We start from the raw sequence: 25,717 nt of genomic DNA on the forward strand, positions 1-25,717 counted from the left end.
TCTATTAACATATTGAGGGACGCTAGTGTGCCTTGGAACACAGTTAGGGAAATCAGAGTATATCATCTAATATAATTTAGGAAAATAAATACTGAAATAATACCAGATAGGATAATAATAATATGATTATAATTATATATAAGTATATAATTATAATAGAATAATAATCTATCAAAAGAATAAACCACTGCAATTAAGCAGAGCTTGTCACAGATATTAAAGTTATAGAAAACCTTGGACTTAAATTTTCATGGGAGTTCTGAACTTTGCTGTTATATTGCACTACAATAGAGTTATGTAATTCTTGGACTAGTTTGGATTATTTTAATAGCAGAACAAAAGGACTGTGCATTCATGCTCAAGTTTATCTCATAACATAAAACAATCAAAGAATGTATAATTAATGCCACAGCTATCTGTGGTATGCTTAAAGATAAATTATTTAAATTCTTAAAGTAATTAAATTCAGTAATTACTTAAAGCTAGTAGAAGATTTAAGAATGATTCAGAAATAGCATAGGGTGGTGTCTTAGTTTGATCCAGGGACTTGGGTACAGATAATTTATTAGGAAAATGACCTCAAGAAATACAAATAAACAAGGGGAACAATGAGGCAAGGAAGGGTGCGCTGATGAGCAGGTTGTCATTGTGGGCAGCTGTCATGCTGGGGACACTGACAACTGTGTGGGACATGCTTCAGAATCATCTCTGCAGAGGACGGGCATGCGGGGGCATTTGTCCACAGCTCCTACCTCCCCGTGTTGGAGGGCTGCCCCTCAAGGTGCAGTCCAACCAGCTCCATGGCTTTGGAGAAAGCCCCCCTACAAAGCGGAGGTGCGGGCATTGGAGATAGGAGGCTGTCAGCAGGCTGGGACTGTCCTGTGTAACTGCCGTAGAGCCCTGTTGGTCAGGGCATGTGGGATGGTGCATCGATAGCCTCTGCAACTGTCGGTGTCAGAGGACAGGAAAGGATGAAGGAATCATGGTTAACAGCAACTGACGCTCGAATCAGAGAGCTCAGCTTTCAATACTTGTCCTATTAGTTGTAAGATATTTGGCAAACTGTGTGACTTCTGTGTTTCAGATTTTTTGTAATTGGGGAATAATAATACAGTAGTACCTCGGTTTTTGAACGTCTGCGTTGAACATTTCGGTTTACGAACACCATAAACCCGGAAGTAAATGCTTCAGTTTTCGAACATACTTCGGAAGTCGAACATGTCAAGCAGCTTCCGCTGAGTACAAGATCCTGAGGCCTAGTTTTCAGCTGTTTTCGAATGTTTCAGAATTCTAATGGTCTTCCGGAACGGATTACATTCGAAAACTGAGGTACCACTGTAATACTAATCCTTATCTCTAGAATTGTTGGAGAATTGAAAGCACTCAGAAGAGTGCCTGGCATAGGGCAAGCACCTGGTACGGATCTGGCTGGTCAGCAGTATAGTGAGATGCTGCTCGGTGTGTGGGTAACAGATCTGTTAATGAGGTCTAAGCTTTCTGCCCCATTTGGCAGACATGGGGCACGCTGACCTCCATTAAGAACTAACCCCAAAACACTTGCTTTTTTAAACCCTCACTACTACTAAGCCTCATTTGTCTTTGTGCATTTATTATTTTTGGACTTAAATATCTTTTTCATTACTTTTGTTTCAAACAAATTAACTGTTCAAACAACCTGACTGCTGTCTCTACCCATTTCTTGTTATTCACAAATCTGACCAACATGACATCATCTAAATCCTCATTTCAGTTCAACAGCAGAAACCATCCTTTTTCCCCAAGATTGACACTAAACTCTGGGTGTATCCTTGCCTTACTTCAAATTCACACAGTTATGGCATCATGCTAACTACATTTCTCCACCTCGCCCACAGAGATATTCTGAACGACCTTGTTAGTATTGGTGGTGAAATCCAGCATCCCTTTGCCCATAGTATTTCCCTCACATACCTGTTTAGAAACCAATCAGAACAGAAAATGAGATTGGCTTGGTATTACTTGCCTATAAGAAAACCATATTAGCTACTAATTCTTACTATTTACTTTTCTAAGAATTAAAAATGTGCTTCAAAGTCCTTCACTCAACAAATACATATTGAGCTCCCACTCTGCCTATCATTATTTTGAGTCCTAGGGTTACTTTCCACAATTCAACATCAAATGAATAAAACCCAGGTTCCTCATATTAAAAACAGGACAATAATCATGCCTCCTTGCAAAGTCGTTACTATGATTTAGTGAGATAATGGATGAAAGCACCTAACACAGTGCCAGAGTGGAAAAGGTAGTCCATATGTCCGTTTCCAGAGAGAGTAAACTCAAAAAACTTACGCATACATTTATTGATCGATGCATTCATCCATTAGTGCATATGTTCAAGCACCCTTTTGTTGCTCACCTCATTTATTGAGGTGGTGAAGCATAAGGGGAGGTGGAAAGACCTTGGATTCTGGAGCTTATACTACCTGGGTTCTAATCCTGGCTCTATCTCCTACTAAGTCTGTGACCTTGGCAAATCACTTAAACCTCCGTAAGCTTTAGGCTCCTCATCTATCAAATGGGGACAATCCAGTATTTATGTTATAGGGTTGTTGTGAATAATAGATGTGTAATATGTAAAGTGCTTACAACAGTGTCTGGCACATAATATATGCCATATAAATGTCAGCGATCAAATGTCATGCTCTGTCCTGACACACCAGAGACAAGCCAGACTCATTTCCTGCTCTCAGTACTTACGATTAGTGGGGATCCCCATATTCTGTATGAAGCCATGAGACTGCTTCAATCGTCTCTTTTTTTTTTTTTAAAGAATTGGAAAAATTTTGAAGCAAAAAGAATGTGATGGACACTTAGTTCTATTTATATATTGCCAAATTGTTTTGGTGTTTTGTTAATGGACATACATAATTATATGCACATATAATTATGAGTTCTGTTTTTGAATTTGCTTAAGTATTTTTGTGTATGTTGTGTAAAGTATGTAGTGTATATTGGTTATATATTTACTTTAAATTGCTTATGTAATAACCTGTTGTATACATATTCTGTAGTATATGAAGGCATTTTGTTATTTCCTAGGCATTTAGGGTATTTTTACTATTTTACTGCTATTAGAAGCTTTTGATTTGAATATCACCGTGCAAAAGGAATCATTCAAACTGAATGAATAGATTTATAATTCTTATTATTTAATAACAGATTGTTTTCAAGAAAATTTGAGTTAATTTGTAGCACCTCAGTAATGTGTTATCATTCATTTTTCCCACTTTGTACAGTAAATAATGATACCTCAAATTGTTTAATTTGCTTTTCTTAAATTATAAGTGGGGCTGAGCATGTTTCTTTGTAATTATTTATTTTCATCTCTTCCCTTTACATAAAATATTTTTCTCCACTGATGAGTAGGCTCTGAATTGTTTAAATCCTTTTTATATGCCATATTGAGGAGTAAGTAAAGGATGCAGTAGTGTTTAGCTCATGGAAGAGAAGACTTGGTAGAAGAGCATGACTGTTGTTTTAAAATATTAAAGGGCTGAGAGGAACATGGTATGAGCCTCCTTAGGCTTCAACAAGGATCAATGGGAGGAAATTTCCAGATGCAAATTCCAGGATGAATGTGAATGGTTGTATTCTAACTTTACAGCATTGGTTCTCACCAGAAAGGATCCTTAGAATCTCCATCAGGGAAAGGAGGCTGGTGTGGCTGAGGCGAGGGAGAATGGAGAAAGAGCAGAAAGATTGGGAAGCTGGAGTCCTTACTGAGAGATTTCTAGGTGTGTGCTGAGTTACTTCTGAAAGCACTGTTTCCCCCAGCAGAGCACCTCCTATACTGTACACATGCAAGTGCAGCTGGGGGACCACTATTCTGGGTTTCATGTGTTGGGGGAAACTGCCAATAAAATTCATTCCACCTCTAGCATCCTTTGAAATAAAAAATATCATTTTACAGCTTATAACTCTCTATACCATTTTCATGTTAGTGTATTGTGTGCTACAACAATATAATGTTCCTTTTCCTGAGACTATTCATTCATGGAAGACACCAGATGAGCACATGGGTAAATTTGTGAAGCCGTAGGTTTTCATGCTTTATTTGAAAATTTCTTTTTTTTAATGGATTTAAATTAAATTCAGTAGAAATATATTAAAAACAGGATTTTGAAACAGGAAAATGAAGGAGAAGTTGCAGGCTTGCATTTCATGGTGTGTTGCTTTCCATTACCATATATATGGATTTAGATTATGTTTGATATGATGCTGATGGTCTAAATGTGAATTTTAAAGTGGCTTTGGGGACTATGAATGGACATCATAAATCACCTAGGTGATGTATTTTAATCTAGTGCAGGACTGGATTAAAGGAAGCATGAAAAAGAATAGAAACTGAATAATAAATGAGTGTCTTTTGACCTTAAAATGGCACCTGAATCGCAGTCTATTAGGAAGCTTCTCCAAATATCTTAAAAATAAAACCAGATGGTGGTGGCAGAGGCAGCATAGTATTTGGATATTCCCAAATCTCCATATAAAAACAGAGCTACTAGAGAACAACATGAGAAAAATCGTGCAAAACATTTACAACAAAATGACAAGGAACCCTCTTGTTCCCCTAAGTATGAGTAGGAACAAACTATCAAAAACCATATGACGTGAACAATATGAATATTTGTAAGGGAGAAAGTGGGGGAAAGCACTGGGGTCTCTGATGGACCTGAGAGCAGGTCCAAAATAGCCTACAGGTATTCTTTGGAAGCACAGGGCAAATATGAGAATAGCAACTGGAACTAGGAGGTGAATACAAGGGATCCTTGGTAAGATCTGAAGAGACTGGGGCAGTGTAGCCTCTATGAATTCTTGAAAATAACCCTCCAGAAGAGGGCTCCACACAGAGAAACTGCAGGGAGTGAAATAAAAATTAAGCAGGATATGGACAAGAGAGATAAAGACAGAGAAGATACACGTAAAAGTGATAGAGGAGAATAGACTCACGAAATTTTGAAAAGCAAGCTACCATATATATTTTTAACACTACACAAAAAAACTAAAGAGGGATTTCTATGATGATAGAAGGGCTGTTTGAACCAAGCCACTTTATAAAAGTTCAGGAAAACTAATTTGACATAACAACCGCAGAGATCACATCATACAGCGATCACATCCTACACAAGGTTATTATAAGATTTTAAAAAAGGAATAAGCAGAATAATATCCCCATAGGCAATGAAAACATTGCAAAGACATGTTCATACAACACATAAAAATGAACTAAAAGACATTAAAAATGATATAAGACATGAAAGAATAACTTGACAAAGAATTAGAAAAACACAAAATTAAGTGAAAGAACTCAGGAAAGTATTAGGCAGAAAAGTAAAAAATTAAGATTAAATTAGAAGGCACGCACATGAATCAACAGATAGTTTTCCAGGAAAACAATGAAAATAAAGAAAAGTTTTAAAAAGCAATGGAAAAGGATACTACAAGCAAGAATTTGAGAAAGTGTAAAATGTTGAAGATAGTGAAACACAGTCTAACACATGAATAATAGGTGTCTCCTAGAAACAAAACCAAAGCATGGGAACAGAACAAATACAAGAAACAAGAGGGTGTCCATAACCTCTGAAAACACAAGCTAATAAACATAATGTCATTAAAGATATTTTCAATATATAAAACTAAAATAATATCTGTGTTTCCAGAATTTTAAGGTCGTTTCTATAATCAAAGAAAACTTACTGGAATTAAAAATTAAAAGAATTTGAAGTTACATAGTATTGAAACAGCCCACCATAGTACTGAAACGTCATCAAAATGGCGGCGTGAGGTGAGCCTCTGGAAATCTCCCCTGGAATTTACAACAAACTGAACAACTAGAACTCCACAAAGGACTCTCTGCACAGCATACAGGCAAGATGAAGAGTCTCACTACTGAATTCACCTAAAGATGGGCAAATTGCATGAGCAGGGGAGGAGGGAAGGGAGAAGTGCGGAGACAGAGCCGCGCGGGCCCAGGACACAGACCTAGCTCAGTGCTCCGAGCTCACCGCATCCCGGAGCTACCGCAGCTGCGGGACAGGGAAGAACTCGGAATGCTAGGGCTCCGCTTATGGCCCACAGGGCTGAGGGGACAGCATATAACATGGCTGAACCGAAGTCTCACGGTAGAGACCTCGGAGCAAAGACTGAGGGAAGAAGGCTGAAAACGGTGGTTTAAGCCCTCACTGACGCAGAGAACAGAAGCCGTAGGCACTGAGACTGGCCGCCCCCTCCCTACCCTCCAAAAGCTCACCCCGCCCCCACCTGCCCGGTGCTAGAAGGGGAACAGTAGCGGTGTCAGATCAAAAGAACAGAATATTTGCAGTTCTGAGAACTGTGGACCGCAGACACAGATTCGCAGCCCAACTAGTTCTGGCAAAGGGGAGGGAGCTGTGGAAGCAGGACCGGCTGTGGTGGTGGTCGCTGCCATTGCTCTGGGCCACCTCTCACAACTCACTTCACCCCTGTCCCCACCTATCTGGGTGGATCCCTGCAGGAGTAAAAAGAACTGCTGAAACATATGGGCTCTGAATCTGGTGCAGGAAGAGCTTTGGAACTTCAAAAGCTCTCCGCATACCCACATGGTCACTGCGCTCTGTGACCCAGGGGAACTATTAACAGAGGAGAAGCCCGTCTCCCAGGGAATCCCCCCATTGTGTGAGAAGCTGGAATATATAGTGCAGAGAAAACATAGCACTACCGTGTGAGAGAGAAAAAAAAGGCTGCAGTCAGAGAGAAAATAAAACATCCTACAAACATGTACTGGAAAACAAAAGAAAGACCTCTTCCTATCAATCTGTTGCAGAACCCAGTCCTGTAGATGTCTAGGAAGAGAAATAATAAATCAGTAATTGCCATGAATAACTAAGGCAACAAGATAGCTCAGAAACAAAGTGAAAAGTCTCCAGAAAAGGAACTGATATGGAAAGATGTGACTTAAATGACAGAGAATTCAAGATTGCAGTTCTGAAAAAACTCAACGAGATGCAAGAAAACACAAAGGCAGTTTAATGAACTCAGAAACACAAAGAACAACATGAGTATTTTACGAAAGAGATTTAAATTTTAAAAAACAACCAAATAGAATTTCTGGAAATTAAGAACTCAATAGAAGAAATTAAGAATGAAACAGCCAGCTTAGGTAGTTGAGTTGACCAGATGGAGGAAAGAATCAGTGACATCAAAGATAGAAACCTGGAAATTACACAGATGGAAGAAGAAAGAGACTTGAGACTTAAAAGAAATGAAAGAACTCTATAAGAACTTTCTGACTCCATCAGGAAGAGCAATATAAGAATAATGGGCATACCAGAAGGAGAAGAAAGAGAGAAGGGAACAGAGAGTATATTCAAATAGTCGATGAGAACTTCCCAAACTTGTGGAAAGAACTGGATCCTCAAATCCAAGAAGCAATTAGAACACCTAATTACCTCAACCCCCACAGGCCTTCTCCAAGGCACATTGTATTGAAGCTGTCAAAAATCAACGACAAAGAAAGAATCCTCAAGGCAGCCAAGGAAAAGAAGACGGTAACCTACAAAGGAAAGCCCATTAGATTATCATCAGATTTCTCAGCAGAAACTACAAGCCAGGAGGGAGTGGAACCAAATTTCTCTCTATTGAAAGAGGGAAATTATGAGCCAAGAATAATATACCCAGCAAAGACATCCTTTAGATATGAAGGAGGAATAAAGACCTTTGCAGACATACAGAAGCTGAGGGAATTTTCTAATACACGACCTGCACTGCAAGAAATAGTAAAGGAGGCTATTCGACCACCATCAACAGGGACAATTTGTGGCAACCAAAACATAAAAGGGGAGAGTAAATGCCTGAACTGGAATATGGGAATGGAGGAAGGCATGCTGAAGAAAATGGAATATTCTAAATATCAAACTTTCTTTTACATAAACTGAAGGGTAACCACTCCAAAAAAATCCAGAACTGAAATATATACTGTAATAAAAGAAGAAACAAAGGGAAACATCATAGAATACCACCACACAGAAATAATAGACAACAACAAAAAGGCAAAGAAACAATGGAGGCACAGTCTTACAAGAAAACTAAAGACAGAATGATAGGAAATCGTCACATATCAGTAATCATCCTAAATGTAAATTGATTGAACTCACCAATAAAAAGGCACAGAGTAGCAGACTGGATCAAAAAACTAAACCCAACCATATGCTGTCTCCAGGAGATGTGTCTCAGCTACAAGGACAAGCATAAGACTCAAAGTGAAAGGGTGGACGTTGACACTCCCAGCAAATGGTATCCAGAGAAAATCAGGTGTAGCCATAATGATATCAGATGAAACAGACTTCAGGGTGAAAAAGATAACAAGAGACAAAGATGGACATTTCATAATGATAAAGGGGACTATACAACAAGAAGACATAACAGTCATCAATATTTATGCCCCCAATCAGGAGCACCGAAACACACCAAGCAACTACTAACAGAACTAAAGGGAGAAATTGACCAAAACCAAATTATACTAGGGGACCTAAATACATCATTGACAGCTATGGATAGATCATCCAAACAGAAAATAAATAACGAAATAGCAGCCCTAAATGACACATTAGATGAAATGGACATAATTGACATTTATAGAGCTCTTCATCCTAAAACATCAGACTAAACATTTTTTTCTAGTGTACATGGAACATTCTCAAGGATAGACCATATATTGGGACATAAAACTAGCCTCAGCAAATTTAAGAAGATTGAAATCATACCAAGCATATTCTCTGATCACAAGGCTTTGAAATTGGATATCAACTGCAAAAAGAAAGCAGGAAATAGCCCACCATGTATCTGAGAATATAAGTCCCCCAAAATCAATCCTAAGACATAGTAAAATTATTGGACTTTAAAGAAAAATCCCTTTGAGCATCGAGGCAAAAAAGAAAACATAATTTATAAAGGAAAGAATATTAAAATTATCAGATTTTTTTCAGAAACAGTACTTAATGCCACAAAAACAGGAGTCGCATTTTTAAGATACTCAAAATAAGAAAATAAAGGTTTTTACATCTGCCAAACCTGACCTTAAAGTATAAAATACACAAATTGTTAATAATGTACAAACACTGAGTAATGTTCTAAAGAATTGAGCTTCAGTTAACAGAGGCACTTGGGAAGATAGTGACTTGACCTAAAGACTGATGGAGAGCCTAATTTACATATATATTTATATGTATATGACTAAATGGAGTCAAAGGGAAAGAATATAATATATAATATGTGATGACTACATCGTCTGACTGTAGATGCAGAGATATAGTACATTAAACATGGGCGGTAGAATTGGGGAAGCATAATTAAATTTTTAAAAAACATTTTAACAGGTTGTGGTAGCATTAAGATAGCTATGCTGAGAATATGTGTATATGATGTAGGATAAAGCAAATGAGTAGTTATATGCTGTTCTAATTCTATCATCACATATGTCCTTGAGAACCAGAATTATTCTAAAAATTCTGTACATTAAAAACCACCATAGATAAAAGTTTAAGGTAAATGCAAGGCTGGACTAACATTCATAATGTAAAAAGACTTTTCACACATTAATAAGAGAAAGGAAAACTCAATAGAAAATTGTTGAAAGATTATAGTTATGGAGTTTTGTAAAACAAGACACACAAATAACCAAAAGCATCAGGAATTATTGACACCTTTTCTTCTCCTACCAAATTGGGAAAAATCAAATCCATGATAAAAATGATAATGCAGAGTTTCTGTGAGAGAAACTGCTTATACAATTCATTTGTCAACATTTATTCTTCTCACTGAGACCTTCTCAAGTCACCCTATTAAAAGGTGCAACCCCATCATGGAAGGGCTTTATTTTTCTGCTTTATTTTTCTTGATAGCATTTCCACAAATATATACATATTCCTCATTTATCCTCTCCCATAGGCAAGCTCCAAGGTGAGGATTTTTGTCTGTTTTGTTCACTGTTGCAGCCCTAGACAGCATTAGCACTTCATAGGCCTCAGTAAATACTTGTTCAGTGAATGAATATAAAAATGTATTAAAATTGTATTTTAAAGGATTTCGATTTCTAAGAATAAAATCATGTATAGAGATTTAGCTACAAGGAGGTTTATTAAAACAGTATTCACATACTTTAGGAAAATAAAACATAAAAATTCATATTGTAGGTAGGTAACTGTTTCTTGAGATGGACATATGATTGCCAAATTTGAATGGTTACAAAACATTATGTATGATCTGTTCATCTGTCAATGGACACTTGGGTTGTTTCAACATTTTAGCTATTGTGAATAATGCTGCTGTGAACATGGGTGTGCAAATACTGTGCTATGTATTTTATAGTCAGAATATATAGCCATTGTATATCTTCTATTATTTCCCTTTAACTCCATTTAGTCATCTATATGTATATGGCTCAGCACCAGTATTTAAGTCATTATTTCTCAGTTACTTTGTTATCTGAAGTTCATTCTTTAGTAGATTACGTGAAGCCCTGCTTTCAGTTTTTCTGGGTGTATACCTACAAATGGAGTTGCTGGATCATATGATAATTCTATTTTTAGTTTTTTGAAGAATCACCATGTTGTTTTTCACAGTGGCTGTATCACCTTACATTCCCACCAGCAATGCACAAAGCTTCCAATCTCTCCACATCCTTGTTAACACTTGTTTTCTGCTTGTTGTTGTTGTTTTCCCCATAAGCAGCCTTCTAATGGGTATGAGGTGGTATCTCATTGTCGTGTTTTTTTTAATGTATCATTTTATTTGTACACTTAAAAAGTTGTACATAGAAACTTATAATACAGTTCTGTAAAACTGGAAGAATTGTCAGAGAAAAGGGAGGATATTACCTTTCATTGAGTGATCATTAAGGAAGTTAAGAGAAATAAAAGCACAGTCAAATGTTAAAAATAGAACATTTTCCAGGTACAAATTTGATAAATACAAAACAAATTCACAAATTACTTTGAAGTCTAAATATCTAGTTAATAAACTCAGACTTTATACCTCTAACCAGCACTGGTACAGCACTTCAGGGATATAAAATTAGTTTAACTCATGTGTAGTGTTGAAAGAATGTGCTCATTAAGCAATTCTTAAACATATACACTTTTTTCTAAACTGTGCTGTAAGAGAAGATTTATCTAGGCAGATAAATCTCCCTTAATACTACACTTCTAAGAAAAATCATCAGTGACAAAATGAATCATAGGTGAAAAAATATTTTCCAAAATATGGGGACACATGAATGTATAAAATGTATAAAAACCTTTGTAAATCAGTACTGTATCCAATACATGTATCAACTTATTAGATACTGTATTCTCAAATTTAATATTAAACAATCACAAGAATGTAGGAAAAATTTCCTTTGCTACAGTTTTGTTCAGTATCATTGTAGTTTTGATTTGCATTTTCCTAATGATTAGAAATGTTGAACATCTTTTCATGTGCTTTGGAGAAATGTTTATTTAAGTCCTATGCCCATTTTTGAATTGAGTTTTTGTTGTTGTTGAGTTTTCCGAGTTCCTTATATACTCTGGTATTAATTCCTCATCAGATGTATTATTTATAAATATATTCTCCCATTATGTAGGTTGCCTTTTTACTCTACGGATAGTGTCTTTTCATCTACAATTTAAAAACATTTTATGAAGTCTAATTTATCTATTTTTTCTTTTGTTACTTTTGCTTTTGGTGTCACATCCAATAAATTATTGCCAAAACCAATGTTGTGAAGCTTTTGTCTTATGTTTTCTTATAAGAGTTTCATTGTTTTAGGACGTCTTACATTTAAGTCCTTGATTCATTTGAGTTAATTTTTGTATATGGTGTAAGGTAAGTGTCAACTTCATTCTTTTGCATTTACATATCCAGTTTTACCAGCACCATTTGTTGAAAAAACTATCCTTTCCCCCATTGAAAGGTCTTGGCACCCTTGTCAGAAATCACTTGTGAGGGTTTATTTCTGGGCTCTCTATTCTGTCTCATTGGTCTGTTTTTATGCTAGTACCACACTATTTTGATTACTGTTTCTGAAGTTTGAATGATCTTTTGTATGGACGTAAATTATTAATATGATAATAATTAGTGTGAGTTGAGACATAATGGCTATTTAGCTTTGTAAGTATCTCAACGTGTTTAAGAGCTAGTTGTATGAAAAGTCCTGAGTGACCTTGAACTAGAAGGCAGTGACTGGATTCCCTGGATGGACTCTTACTTCATATTTTGTGTGGCCTGTGAGTTGACATTCAGACAACGGAGAGAGCTAGTGAATGCTAGGAGGAAAAAGATACTTTAACCATAATTTATCAGTAATAGGAGTATGTAGAGATAAATTCCCAAGATGAAATAAGGTCTATGGAAATTACAGGAAATATTAAATCTGTGATTCTGTTTATGATAGAAACACCAACAAATTCCAACTGTTTCTCTGTAGGTTATGGAAATGTCACAGGCCTGTTTAGGGTTACTGCATTGTGGACTCCAGCCTGGATCTTATGGAATCTCATTGGTTTGCTTTGGGTTTATTCAGATTTGTCCAAGAGACATTTCCTATGGGCAATACATTTGTGGAATGTAGCCCTGTGCCTAATTTTTGTTTCCAAAACTTCTGTTTAAGTTTCTTCTACCTCCTTGCCAACAGTTTGCCTGCCTAGAAATGTTAGTGTGGTTTTATTTATTTACCACTAATGTAACACTTAATTGGACTATGCACTGTTCTAAACACCTTCAGTGTATTAATTCATTTAATTCCTCATGACAAGCTTATGAGCTAGATACTATTTCTTAAACCAACATGAAAAGCAATAACCCTAAAGGACAAAGAATAATAATATGTCTACATTAAAATTCATAGTTTCTGTATGAAAAAGAAAATAAACCTAAAGACAAGCTATAGTCTAGGAGAAGAAATTTGAGATGCATATGACTAATAAAGTATTTGCATCTAGACTATGTCCACCCAGAGAATGAATGTACCTGTTGAGAAGGGCTCCTGGTGGCTAATTAGGCACAAATTTAAAAACAGAACCTAGCAGCCATTGCTGAACAGAGACCTCTCACACATGCCACACTTCAGGAAGCAGTTGCACTGAACTGCCTGCCTCATGCACTAAGCTGCCTGCCTCCTGCACTGAACTGCCTGCCTGCCTGCGTTGTGTTCCTGCCTTGTGAGCCAACCCTTATAAAGGATCTCTTAGGATCCTACATCAACCAATGGGCTGAAGACCTGCCCCCTTCAATCAGAGCTGCACAGCTGTAACCTCATTTGCATCTTCACCAACCAATCAGATAGGCCCCATTCGAACCAATTAGGACAGTGCTTTTTGGACCAATCAAAGTGTGAGGATTTGGAGTCCTTGTTTGCATGAGAATGGACCTATCAGAGATCAGGGCTGGGGACTTCTCTCTATAAGTTAGGTCTCTTCTGCCTAAGAAGAGACCTGACTTATAGGTCTTGGTCAGTTTCCATCAAAGACTGTTTCCCTGGCTGGAGCTGTAAAATGGGAGCTGTCTTGCCTGAGTGGAGCAGAGCAGAGTTGAGGTGCAACACCAGGGGGGCCAAGTTGCAACACCAAGGCCACCTGCTCCAGGGCCACCTCACTCCAGGGTCACCTCACAGCTGTGCTGTTCACAGCCATGCTGTATTATAATTGAGCTGAATCATAATTGAGCTGTTGCACAGCCACAGTTGAGCAGTTTGCACTGCATAAAGTCTCCCCCTTCAGTGCACCCCAAATAGGGACTCCTTTTGTGGTTGAACAGGTACCAACAACCATTGGTTGACAATTTTGCAAATATTTCTATAAGTCAATAAGAAAAGAAACACAGTCCAGCTGAAAAATGGGCCAAAGATATGAAGAGGAAAGAAACAATAGGAAAATAACCCATCTAATAGCCCTTAAGATTATGAAAAGAAGCTTAATTTCTCTAGTTGTGAGAAATGCAACTTAGTTTAGAGTAACCATGAGATGTTGGTTTCTATCAGATTGGACAAACTTTCATCTAACAATAACAAGTTGGTGAGAATACAGAGTATGGTAGAATCAGAAAGTGGCATCAGCCACTTTGAAGAGCAATTTGCAAAATCTGAGACAGCTAAAGATGTGCCTGCTGTATGACTCAGGAATTCCACCTCTGTATCTATGTGTACCTTAGAGAATCAGTCCCATATGAACAGAGAAAGTATAAGGTTCTAGTGAAACACGGTGTGTGATATTAACAAACTGGAACTAATGGACCATTGGTAGGAGAAAAGATAAATTTTAGAATATTTGTACAGGAATGTGCCCAGTGGATAAAATGAATGAGCCAAATCTACATGTATGAATATGGATAGATCCTGAAATTAAAATGCTCAATAAGAAATGCAAGTGTAAACTTTAAAGACACACATGATATTTGCATTGCTTATGGATTCATCCAAACAGATACATGAATAAGTAATACAAATAAAATAACATGAACAGAGAGATGCACATGAACCTTAGGACGGCCGTTACTTCTGAGAAGGAAAAGAATAAGGTTGAGGAAAGGTACGAAAGGGGCTTTACCTGTGTGTAACATTTTATTTCTTAAAGATATGAAACAAATATCCTAAGATGTTAACATTTTAATAGTGTGGGTAGGTGAGAGGACATCGGTATTTGTGTTACTTTATTTTCTGTGGTTTTCTGTTCCTACACTTTTTGGCTTGTGTGAAATAGTTAAATAAAAAAAGATATTTAATAACTTAAAAAGTAGCTCTACTGGATAATATTCCTGAATTTTCTTTTAAAAATCTTTGGGAAGCATTGCTGTGATACTCAGATAAACTTCCAAAAACTTTAAAATTATATGGACAGGATGTTTCCCCAAGTTTTATATTCAGTTCTTACTGGTTTATAGTGTAAGGTGTTTTGCAATTCTCCATCGTTTATATTAAGTCTCTGTAAGATGTTTACTTAGTTTTATGGGTTTTTCACAAAATTATTTGGAGTTTAAAGGCACAGCTTTCTGAATGTAGTCTTTTGCATATCACGAAGATGGTGTGTTAAGAGATCGTTCTGTCTACTATCTTGGAGAGCCACCCTTAGAGTCTAAAAAGGAAATCCACAATTGTAATTACATTTATTTGTGTAAGGTGATGAAACTGCAAATTTTAAAAGATTATGGGTTTGGGTTATACAACTATCAAAACGTACTTTCAGAAAACTTAGGTTGGCAAATCTACAACTCTAGAGATGGTAGAACAAAAAGACAGGTAAACCTTTCTGCTTACACATAAATATATGACATTTTTTTTTGTAAATTCATATTTCCATTTATATGAACAAATCATTGTATGCGTTATAGAGTGCTTTTGTAACATAAAGTCATATGTTAATATTTGGATTTTCATATAAAACCTCTGAAAAGACAACTAACTAGACCTCTCCAAATAACTTACATTTTTAGAGCCTGAATTTTTATGTGGGAAAATAATTGACAGGATTCAAAATGTAGTCTTACTACAGAGTCTCCATGTAAATTTGTCCTTGAAATACTTTTCTGTTGTGACCAAAAGTGGTGAAAAATTCATGAAACCAAGAGGAATATGATTTCACTATTGCCATAAACTTCGCTCTATTTTCTGATCAAAGGACTGAAAATCATGGAAAGAAGTATCTTTGAGCACCTCATAAAGTGTAGCAGGAGATAAGATTAAAGGAAACCTTTCATTTGCTCCAAGTTGCTGTCATTTGACTTTTTCTTTTAATTGAGGTAACATTAATTAGTAGTAACATTACGTAAATTTCAGCTGTACAATATTATAATTGCATATCTCTGTGCTCTATTGCGTGCCCGCCACCAAAAGTCTAGTTTCTTTCTGTTACCATAAATTTGCTCCCCTTTACCCAATTTGCTCTTCCCCATCCTCCTTCCCCTTCGTAACCATTATTCTGTTGTCTGTATTATGAATTTGTCTTTCTTTTGTTTGTTTGTTACTATTTTTTATATTCTATATATGAGTGAAATCATGTTTTTTTTTTTCCATTTGTTTATTTCACTTAGCATAATACCCTCAAGAACCATCCACGTTGTCACAAATGTCACTGACTTTTAAGCACCAGGTTTTGGCCAGGGGCACTCCAGGCCTGTTAGGGAAATGACGCCTCCTCTGGATATGGACACGGCATCAGTCCCAGTAGGCATTTTTTCATTACTGACAGGAATTAAGGCTTTGGACTTGTCTTAACCATTAGGATGAGACAAAAAGACAAGATCTTTAAACCTCTGAGGCCTCTCCACAAACTATATTGATTTTTGTACCTTTTCTAAAATATTTATTTTTCAATGACAGTTGACATACAATATTACATTAGTTTCAGATGTACAACAGTGATTACACGTTTAAATAACTTACGAAGTGATCACCCTGACCAATCTAGTACCTATCTAACACCATACATAGTTATTGCAATACTACTGACTATATTCCCCATGCTGTATCCTACATCCCCATGACTACGTTGTAATAACCGATTTGTACTTCTTAATTCTCTCCTCCCTTTCACTCATCCATCCCCAATATGGCAACCATCAAAATGCTCTCTATATCTATGAACTTGTTTCTGTTTTGATTGTTCATTTATTGCGTTCTCTAGATTCTGTATGTAAGTCAAATCATGTGACATTTGTCTTTCTCTGTCTGACTTACTTTTTTTTTAGCACAATACTCTCTAGGGCCATCCAGGTTATTTTTTTTTTAATTATTTTATTATTATTATTTTTTTATGGTTGAGCAGTATTCCATTGTATATATGTACCACTTCTTTACCATCCATCTACAGACACCCAGGCTGCCTCCACATCTTGGCAATTGTAAGCAATGCTGCAGTGAACATATGCATGCACACGACCCCTCGAAGTAGTGTTTTGTGTTTCTTCAGAAAAATTCCTAGAAGTGGGATTACTGTATTCTTTGTCTCTTGTTATAGCCTTTGTTTTAAAATGTATTTTGTCAGTATAAGTATTGCTACCCCAGATTTTTGCTACCCCAGTTTTTGTTTCCATTTTCATGAAATATTTTTTTCCATTTCTTTACTTTCAATCTGTGTGTATCTTTTGATCTGAAGTTAGTCTCTCCTAGGCAGCATATGCGAGGGTTTTGTTTTCTTATTCGTTCAGCCATGCTATGTCTTTTGATGAAAGCCTTTAATCCCTTTACAACAATAAAAGGTAATTGTTGATAGATATGTAGTTAGTTATTGCCATTTTATTATTGATATCTCTCTCTCTCTCTCTCTCTCTCTCTCTCTCTCTCTCTGTCTCTCTCTCTCTTTCTCTCTCTCTCATCTTAAAGAAGTCCCTCTACAATTCCTTGTAATATTGGTTTGGTGGTGATGAGCTCCTTTAGCTTGTTCTTGTCTGGGAAGCTTTTTATCTGACGTTTGATTCTAAATGAAAGCTTTGCTGGGTAATCTTGGTTGTAGGTCCTTGCTTTTCAGAATATTTCCTGCTACTCCCTTCTGGTTGTGAAGTTTCTGTTGAGAAATCAGCTCACACTCTTATGGGAACTACCTTGTAGGTAACTAATTGCTTTTCTTTTGTTGCTTTAAGATTCTTTCTTTGCCTTTGACCTTTGGCATTTTACTTATAATGTGTCTTGGTGTGGGCCTCTTTGGGTTCATCTTGTTTGGGACTTTCTGCGCTTCCTGGGTTTGAATATCCATTTCCTTCACTGGGTTAGGAAAGTTTTCCGTCATTTCTTCAAATACGTTTTCAATTCCTTGCTCTCTCTCTTCTTCTGCTACCCCGATAATGTGAATGTTTGTACTTTTGATGTCCCAGAGGCCCTTAAACTGTCCTAATTTTTTTGAATTGCTTTTTCCTTTTGCTGTTCTATTTGGGTGTTTTCTGCTACCTTATCTTTTACATCGCTGACTGGATCCTCTGCTTCATGTAATCTACTATTTGATCCTCGGTTTCATGCAATCTACTACTAGATTCCCTCTAACGTAGTCGTCATTTTAGTTATTGTATTCTTTATTTCTGACTGATTCTTTTTTATGTGTTCTGTCTCCATTTTTCCATTTCCTGTTTCTCTGTTGAAGTACTCCCTGAGATCACTGAGCATCCTTACAACCAGTGTTTGCAACTCTGCATCTGGTAGATTGCCTGTCTCCATTTTGTTTAGTTGTTTTTCTTGAGCTTTGTTCTGTTCTTTTATTTGGGACATATTTCTTTGTCTCCCCATTTTGGCTGCCACCCTGTGTTTGTTTCTATGTATTAGGTAGGGCTGCTGTGCCCCACCCTCCATCTTACTAAAGTGTCCTTATGTCGTAGGTATGCTGTGGGGCTCAGTGGCACAGTATTTCTAGTCACCTGAGCCACGCACTCCAGGTGTGTCCCTTGTGTGGATTGTGTGTGCCCTCCTGTTGTAGTTGAGCCTTGGTTGCTATTTGCATGTTAAGGGGAGGGATTAACCCTCAGCCTGATTGGTTGTGAGGACTGGCTGTGACTATGATGGAGGAGCTGTTGTGCAGGGGCTGATACTATGGAGCAGAATTTGCTTTAGCAGGGCTGTGGTGCCTGCCCAGTCTTGCCTTTTGGGTGTGTCATTTGTGGAGGTGATTAGGCAGTCTCTGGTGTGGTCTGAAGCTGGCCACTAGTTCTTTTGAATCTGGGTCCTCTTAGGAGGGGCTCTGGTGCAGGCCAAGTTTAGCTGTAGCCTATGCCTTGTCTGGGCCCACTTGGTATGAGCTGCAAAGTGAACTGCAGATGGTTGCCACTCGTATTGAGTTTGGAGTTTCCTGTAGAAGCTCAGCTGAAACCGAGTCTGGCTCCCTCTAGTGCTGGGGTTGGGGGTACTTAGCAAGAGGTATAGGGCATGCCAAGGCTAGATGCTGCCTATTTGCGGTTTGTGAACTTTTGAGAAATTTTAGAAAAGTCCATAGCATGAACCAAGACAGGTTGTTTGTACGGATAAGACAATGGAAGCAGCTTGGGTGGGCCCACAAGTTGGGTGGGGTGGGGTTTCAGGTAATCACCAGGGCTGGGCGAATGGTGTTATGTTAGCTAGGTTGATGGGGACTCAGATATAGTGGTTTCCTGTGAGTGCAGACTAGTTGTGGGGAGAGTAGAACAAAGGAAGAACGGCTCCTGCCAGCACTTCTGTCTGGGAGAAAGCTGCCTTTACTGCCTTCGCCTTGAAGCCAGAGAATTCAGTTTCTCTCTGTATGTCCCTGTAGCTTTTCGAGGTGCTGCCCCAATACTGGAGCTCAGAGTGAGTGAGTCCATCAGCAAGGAAGTCCATTCACAGTCCCTTTAAGAGGAGCACCTGGGACTGCAGCCACCCTCTAGCTAACTCAGTCACAAACTCCACTGGTTTTCACAGCCTGAAGTTGTGGGAACTTTTTTCCTAGTACTGGAACCCTGGGCGGGGGAGCCTAGTCTGGGCAGGGATCCCTTAATCCTCAAGTGGACCTCCACAGCTGAGATATCTCTCCCAGGTGGATATGGGACCAGCCCGTTCTGCATCTCTGCTCCTGCTACCCGTGTTGAGGTGTCTTCTTCTTTAGTTGTAGGACTCCTGTTCAGTTAGACTTCAGGCAATTCTCAATGATGGTTGTTGTGTAGTTGTAATTTTGATGGGGTTGTGAGAGGAGGCAAGTGCAGCATTTACCTACCCCGCCATCTTGATTGGAACTCTGATGTTGGTACCTTTTTAAATTGTTTCAACTATCCTCATTGCTATTACTCCCTGCCTGGCTTGAACTTTCTGCATTGTCATACCCTACTACGGGATCTCCAAATGTAATAAAGGCAGCTTGGGATTCTTGACACTGGTGTCATCACCAATCCCCAGAGGCTTCAGTACAAACACTGATGTTTTTCAGAAAAAGAAATAAATAACAATGAAGTAATATATATATTTTAGAATTCCTAGAAGCTTAGACTTTTTGTCTTTAAAATTTTTTTAATTAGTTTTCCAAATTGAAATATAATTGACATATAACATTAGTTTTAGGTGTACAACATAATGATTTTATGTATATCCTTTCATAACTACTAAATATCTGAGAGCTAATGCTCAATAAACAGGACTTGCTATAAAATTATTAAAATCCTGTCGTTGGATTTACAATTATAGACATTTATATTTGACGTGACATTACTACTAAGTATGCACCATTTATTGGGTGCTTAGTATATGTTAAGTGCTGTGCTAAGCAATTTATAGCTAATTACATTTTCTTAGGTGAGAAAATTGTAGCTCAGAGAAGTTAAACAATTTACCCATGGTCTCAGAGCTAGGTCAGGTTAGGATTAAAATTTGGGCTTGTCTTCTCAATAAATTTTATTAAATAATTTCTTATTATCTTTTATAAATGGCAGCAGTGTATAGTGAGATGAATTCTGAGCCTGAAATGTAAAGACTTGGGAGTGAGTCCCAATAATGCTTCATTTTTCTCATCTTCAAAATCAGAATGATTTTCCCTTTCTCATAGAATTCTTGAAAGGGTCAGATTAGAAATGGTGACCAATTTTATGAGACGTTATGGGACTGTAGGGTTGATCTGTGGTCACTGGTAAACAAGTCAGGAATAGCTGGAGTTGAGACAAGTCACTTGGTACAGAGGTAACGTCCATCTTTCTGCAAACAGTAGCTGAACTGCCAAAGGCCTAAGTCTGGCACTGTGTGCTAAATTTGATTGGGCTGGTGCTGGCATCTAGCCCATCTACTCTGCTGAAGCAGCACAGAGAAAGACTATTTCAAGACCCCACCAGCTGAGAAGATTGAGCCTTCTGATCCATACACTTCTACTTGACTTCTCTATGCCTTAGTTTCCTAAATCGTGAGGATCATCAAACTCACCTCATGGGCTCATGAGGACTAGAAATAATATATACAAAGTATTTCTGATGGTGCCTGGTACATAAAAGGCTCTCAGTTAAGAGTAGCTTCAAGATGCTGTGCTTCCTTTTTTAGCCCTCTGTGGGACTGGCCTTCAGCCGCACATCACTCACAGAGCTTTGTCTGGTCTGCTCTCCTAGACTTTGCTGCCCACAGAGTTGGGGTAGAAAGTGGTGATTAACTCATGAGCTTTGGACCCAGGTAGACTTCCAGCTTTTCTACTTAATGCTGATATGAGTTTAAAAGGTTACTTAAACTTTCTAAAGCTTGGTTTGCTCATCTTTAAAATGAGCATGATGATGGTGACTACCTCACAAAATTTTTGTTAGAATTAAATGAAATAATTTATATAAACTTCTTAGCACAAAACCTTGCACTTGGTAAATATTTAAATAGTTTCTTTGAGTTGAAAAATTGTGAATGTCATGAATTGATATTTCGATTAAGGTCATATAGATAGGTGCTGGGACTGTGATCAAAACCAAATCTATCCACATCTCATACATTTTCTAGTGTACCTCACTTCCTGTGTGTATTTGAATACTTAGAATAGCATTGCTCCCTATTACTAGAAATATTTCAGTATACATAATATGATGATTTTGTAGGATCATAGAAAACAACAGATGATTTTTAAGGTCCTTTGAACTCTGGAGATCATATGATTCTCTGGGTAATGTAGGCATACACTAAATCGAAACATTATATTTTAAGCATTTATTTGTAAGATGATGCAAACTTGAAATTTATTTTTTGTAAGACATACTTCTGTACAGAACTTAGAGATCAGTGTAGAAGAACAAGAAAGAAGAGGAGATGCTGTCATAATTACAAGGTGTGATTGAAAAACATGGTGAATGTTTAAATAAAAAAAAATTATTACAGTAAAAGACACATTGCCTTTAATCCCCCTCAAAACATTCCTCCTCACTTCAAACACACTTATCCCATCACTCTTGCCACTTTGTGAAGCAGTTCTGGAAGTCCTTTTTTGTGAGTGCCTTTACTTGTCTTTACTTCATCTTCAATCATGACAAAGCTCCATGGCACACATCACTTCTGGTGTATGGCAATTTCTGTCAAATAAAAACATTATGGTGTGTCACCATCCATCTTATTTACTGGGTCTGGCATTGTGTGACTTCTGGTTCTTCCCTAAAGTCAAAATGATTCAGGACATTGAGGTAGCCACAACTAAAGACACACATGAAAGAGGACTTCCAAAACTGCTCCAGAAGGTGGAAAGAACAGTGGGATAAGTGTACTTGAAGCAAGGGAAGCTATTTTGAGGTGGATTAATGAGTATGTGTATTTTACTGTAATAATTTTTTTAATTTAAACATTCACCATATTTTTCTCTCACACTTTGTACATATAAACTAAGAGGCTCCAATTGTCTTCCTTCTTCCAATCTCTGTATCTAAATAAACCTTTGTATGCGTTGCTTTCTCTCAGCAACATTTTAGGAGAAAATAATCCGCCCCACTAATTCAAGCTTATGTGACTGAGAACCTCTCATTCTTCCCAAATAGTCATATAATTATTCATTCAGCAAATACTGAGTGCCAGCTATGTTCTAAGTTCTGGGAATATAACAGTCAAGAAATAGTCCTTTTTTCTAGGTTAAGAGAAGATAGTGATCCTAGGGAGGGAGACAGCTGGACTGATTTGAGACATAACTAAAATTTGTATTTTGTTAAAGGAGAAAGATTGGAGGCAATACGTTTTTAATGAACTATTGCCACAGCCCAAGTGTAAAGGATCAAGGGCCTGGATTGTGATTGTAACGGTGGGAATAGAGAAATAAAACTTAACTTTTGAAAAGTTGTTTCTACAGGGCAATTATGTATAAATTATATGAAGTGATGAAGAATTCCAGATTTAGCCAAGGGTGTGAGTTCCAGCAAGTGTGGGATACTAAGTTTATAAGGGAATCGAAAATTGTAGCCATCCACGGACATGTATTTATGGGGCTAGTGCGTGTGAGTGGAAATAGCCCATGATAATTAGGAAAAGGGAACTGGGGAAAAGCCAGGCCTAGAAATACTGATTTGGGTGTCCTCTGCATAGAGATGACAGGATTACTTAGGTGAGTAAAAGAGAGCAAAGAATATTGGGAGTGGATGAAAAAGGTAAACAAATTAATAAAAGAAACAGAAATGGTCACAGAAGTATTAAAAATCCAAGAAGTTACAGTGTCATAGGATCTAAAGATCAGAGCACCAAATACTGCACAGAGAGCAAGTAGGATGAGGACTGTGAATGAATATTGGATTTCAGAAGTGCTCGCTGGAGACCCTTGGGGACTGGGTAAGAAAAGGTGTTGGTGACCAAGTCAGATTTCAGAAGCTCAAGCAGTGATGATGAATTGGAAACTGATAAATGAGATAGTAACAAAAGGGGTAAGAATGTCAAGAAAACTTTTTCAAATGGAAAGTTGTTTATGGTTGACAATAATATGGAAGATAATGATAGATTGAAGATGCTTCAGAGGGAGAGAGTATGTTGCCTCCTGTGAAGTTTCTTTATCTCCAGCTTCACCTGTATCCTTCCATTGTCTATATCGATGATGATTATGTCAATCTGATGATTATGTCAATCCCCTGCTGAAAGACCCCTCTGGATTCCTCAGTGCCAGTGCAAATCCAGTATCTTTAGCATAACCGACAGAGTGCCTATGCTCTGGTTCTAGCCTTCTTTTTGCCATTTAGGGCACAGATTTCAGATTATTTCTAGGTGGGGCCTTTGAACACATTATTCTCTCTCTGTCTCAAAGATCCTCCCTCCCGTCTTTCACATGGAAGACTCTAACTCATCCTTTTAACAGCTGGCTGAAATATCACCTTGTTTTTGAACCCTTTCCTGACTCCCAAGTCCAGTTCAGATCTCCTTTTTTGGTGCATCAACTGTATGTTGTCCATTTATATTTTTGTCTTAGCATTCTGCATTGTAATTCATCAGTTTCCATAGCTGTGTTCTCCATTAGACTGTATGATCTCTGAATGCAGAAACTTTTTAGTTGTTGTAATCCCCATGACTGGCACAAAACAAACTCTTACTAAGGTATATAGATGGGATGGAAGTGTAGAAGCATCATAGTACGAAGTGACATAAGCCAGACACAGAACTACAAATACTGCATGATCTCATTTATGTAAAGAATCTTAAAAAAAAAGGTGAACTCATAGAGCTAGAATGTAGAATGGGGGTTGCCAGAGGTTAGAATGTAGAGGAAAAGATATTCGTCAAAGGGTACAAACTTTCAGTTATAAAATGAATAAATTCGGAGAATCTGTTGTGCAGCATCGTGATTATAGAAAATACTGTATTTTACACTTAAAATTTGCTAAGAGAGTAGATCTTAAGTGTTCTCACCACATGACACACACAAAAATGGATGTGTTATTTAACTTGATTGTAGTAATCATTTCACAGTATTATACAGATTAAATCATATTGCTCTCCTTAAAAATCATATTGTGCAAAGTAAATATATATAATTTTTATTTGTTAATCATACTTAAAAAATTGAGGGGGGGAGCTATATTAATTTGAGCAAGTTAATTCTCGGAACCTGAGATTCCTATTGGTCAACCGAGGATAATACCATGCAGTCTAAATTATTTCCCACTCTCACCTTCATGGCCTGATCTCTTAGGAGTTTCTCTCAGGTCTGATTTGGTTGCAACTTGAATCCATTCTCTAAAGAGTTGTTTGTTGTTTAAGTTAAATTTTGATGTTAAGAAATTTAAACTCAAGTCCATCTTTATGTAGCAGTATTTATTTCATCTACCTAAGTGATACAGTCTGATTAACAACACCTAATTGGGCATCAAGTGAATTCAATAAAAATCTAAAATTAAATATAGGGATCGATTTAGTAAGTCCACGATCATGAATTGTTTTATGAGTCTCCAGGAGGAGGCTCTGGCTTTGAGGCTCACTGAGCTGGATCTGAGGACACCCTTCTTGTCTTATCTTCAGGGTAATATTGCTCTGAGTGATTCAGATCAGCTCTTTACATGTTTTTAGCAGAATTTTTGTGGCTAATGAAAACATGAGCTTACAGCTTTTCTGCATAGATAAAGGAAAAGATTCCACATCGGATTTAGATCAAGAGATAGACTTTCAGAAGAAAATGATGGATGTGTCCTCTGGGAGCAGAGGAATGCAGAGATGTTCTGTCTCTGACTGATGGAGTCTACAGCATTTAAGAAAACTTCCACGCCCACACCCACGCAAATACACAAACAGTGGTCACAACTGCAGCTCCAGACGCTGCCTCCCTCCCCAGTCTCATTTCTAAAGTGCATCTGTTGTTTTCCATAACATGAAATAAATCCCTCTCTTTTGCCCAGTGGTGAAAAGCTTATATAAATACTAAAACTTCAACTATTCCTCCGAGTTTTCTGTTGGCAAGCCTGCAGCTATGGGTCTGTTTGGATATTGACATGCATTTTCTGTGTATATTTTTCAGGCCACTTGGGTGAGTCCAGTGGTGATAAATTCACTTGTCTGGAAAATTTATCAGACTAAGCCTTCTAACACTCTGTTTATAAAACCTTAAATAATTGACACTGTTATTAAAAAGGCTTCGGTTTTGAAGTATCTCTTATTTTTTCAGCATATATCATCTGGTGATATATATCTGTATGTATCTTAGGAAGTCTTGGCCCGGAGATGACTTAACAGTCATTGAAAATAGAATATGGATGTGAAGAATCGATTAATGCAAGACATTTAATCTTGCATTGTAGTGTTCCCATAAAGGGAATATTTTTCAAAATTTAG

General features: G+C 37.4%; 1 protein-coding gene across 5 annotated transcripts in view; it reads left to right on the forward strand.

Annotated features, from left to right (window-relative positions):
* SUGCT (succinyl-CoA:glutarate-CoA transferase) overlaps positions 1-25,717 on the forward strand; it is a 719,436-nt gene that overhangs the window by 290,220 nt on the left and 403,499 nt on the right. The gene's annotated exons all lie outside the window — the stretch shown is intronic.

Source organism: Rhinolophus ferrumequinum, chromosome 20 (genome assembly GCF_004115265.2).
Source record: "Rhinolophus ferrumequinum isolate MPI-CBG mRhiFer1 chromosome 20, mRhiFer1_v1.p, whole genome shotgun sequence".
Taxonomy (NCBI): Eukaryota; Metazoa; Chordata; class Mammalia; order Chiroptera; family Rhinolophidae; genus Rhinolophus; species Rhinolophus ferrumequinum.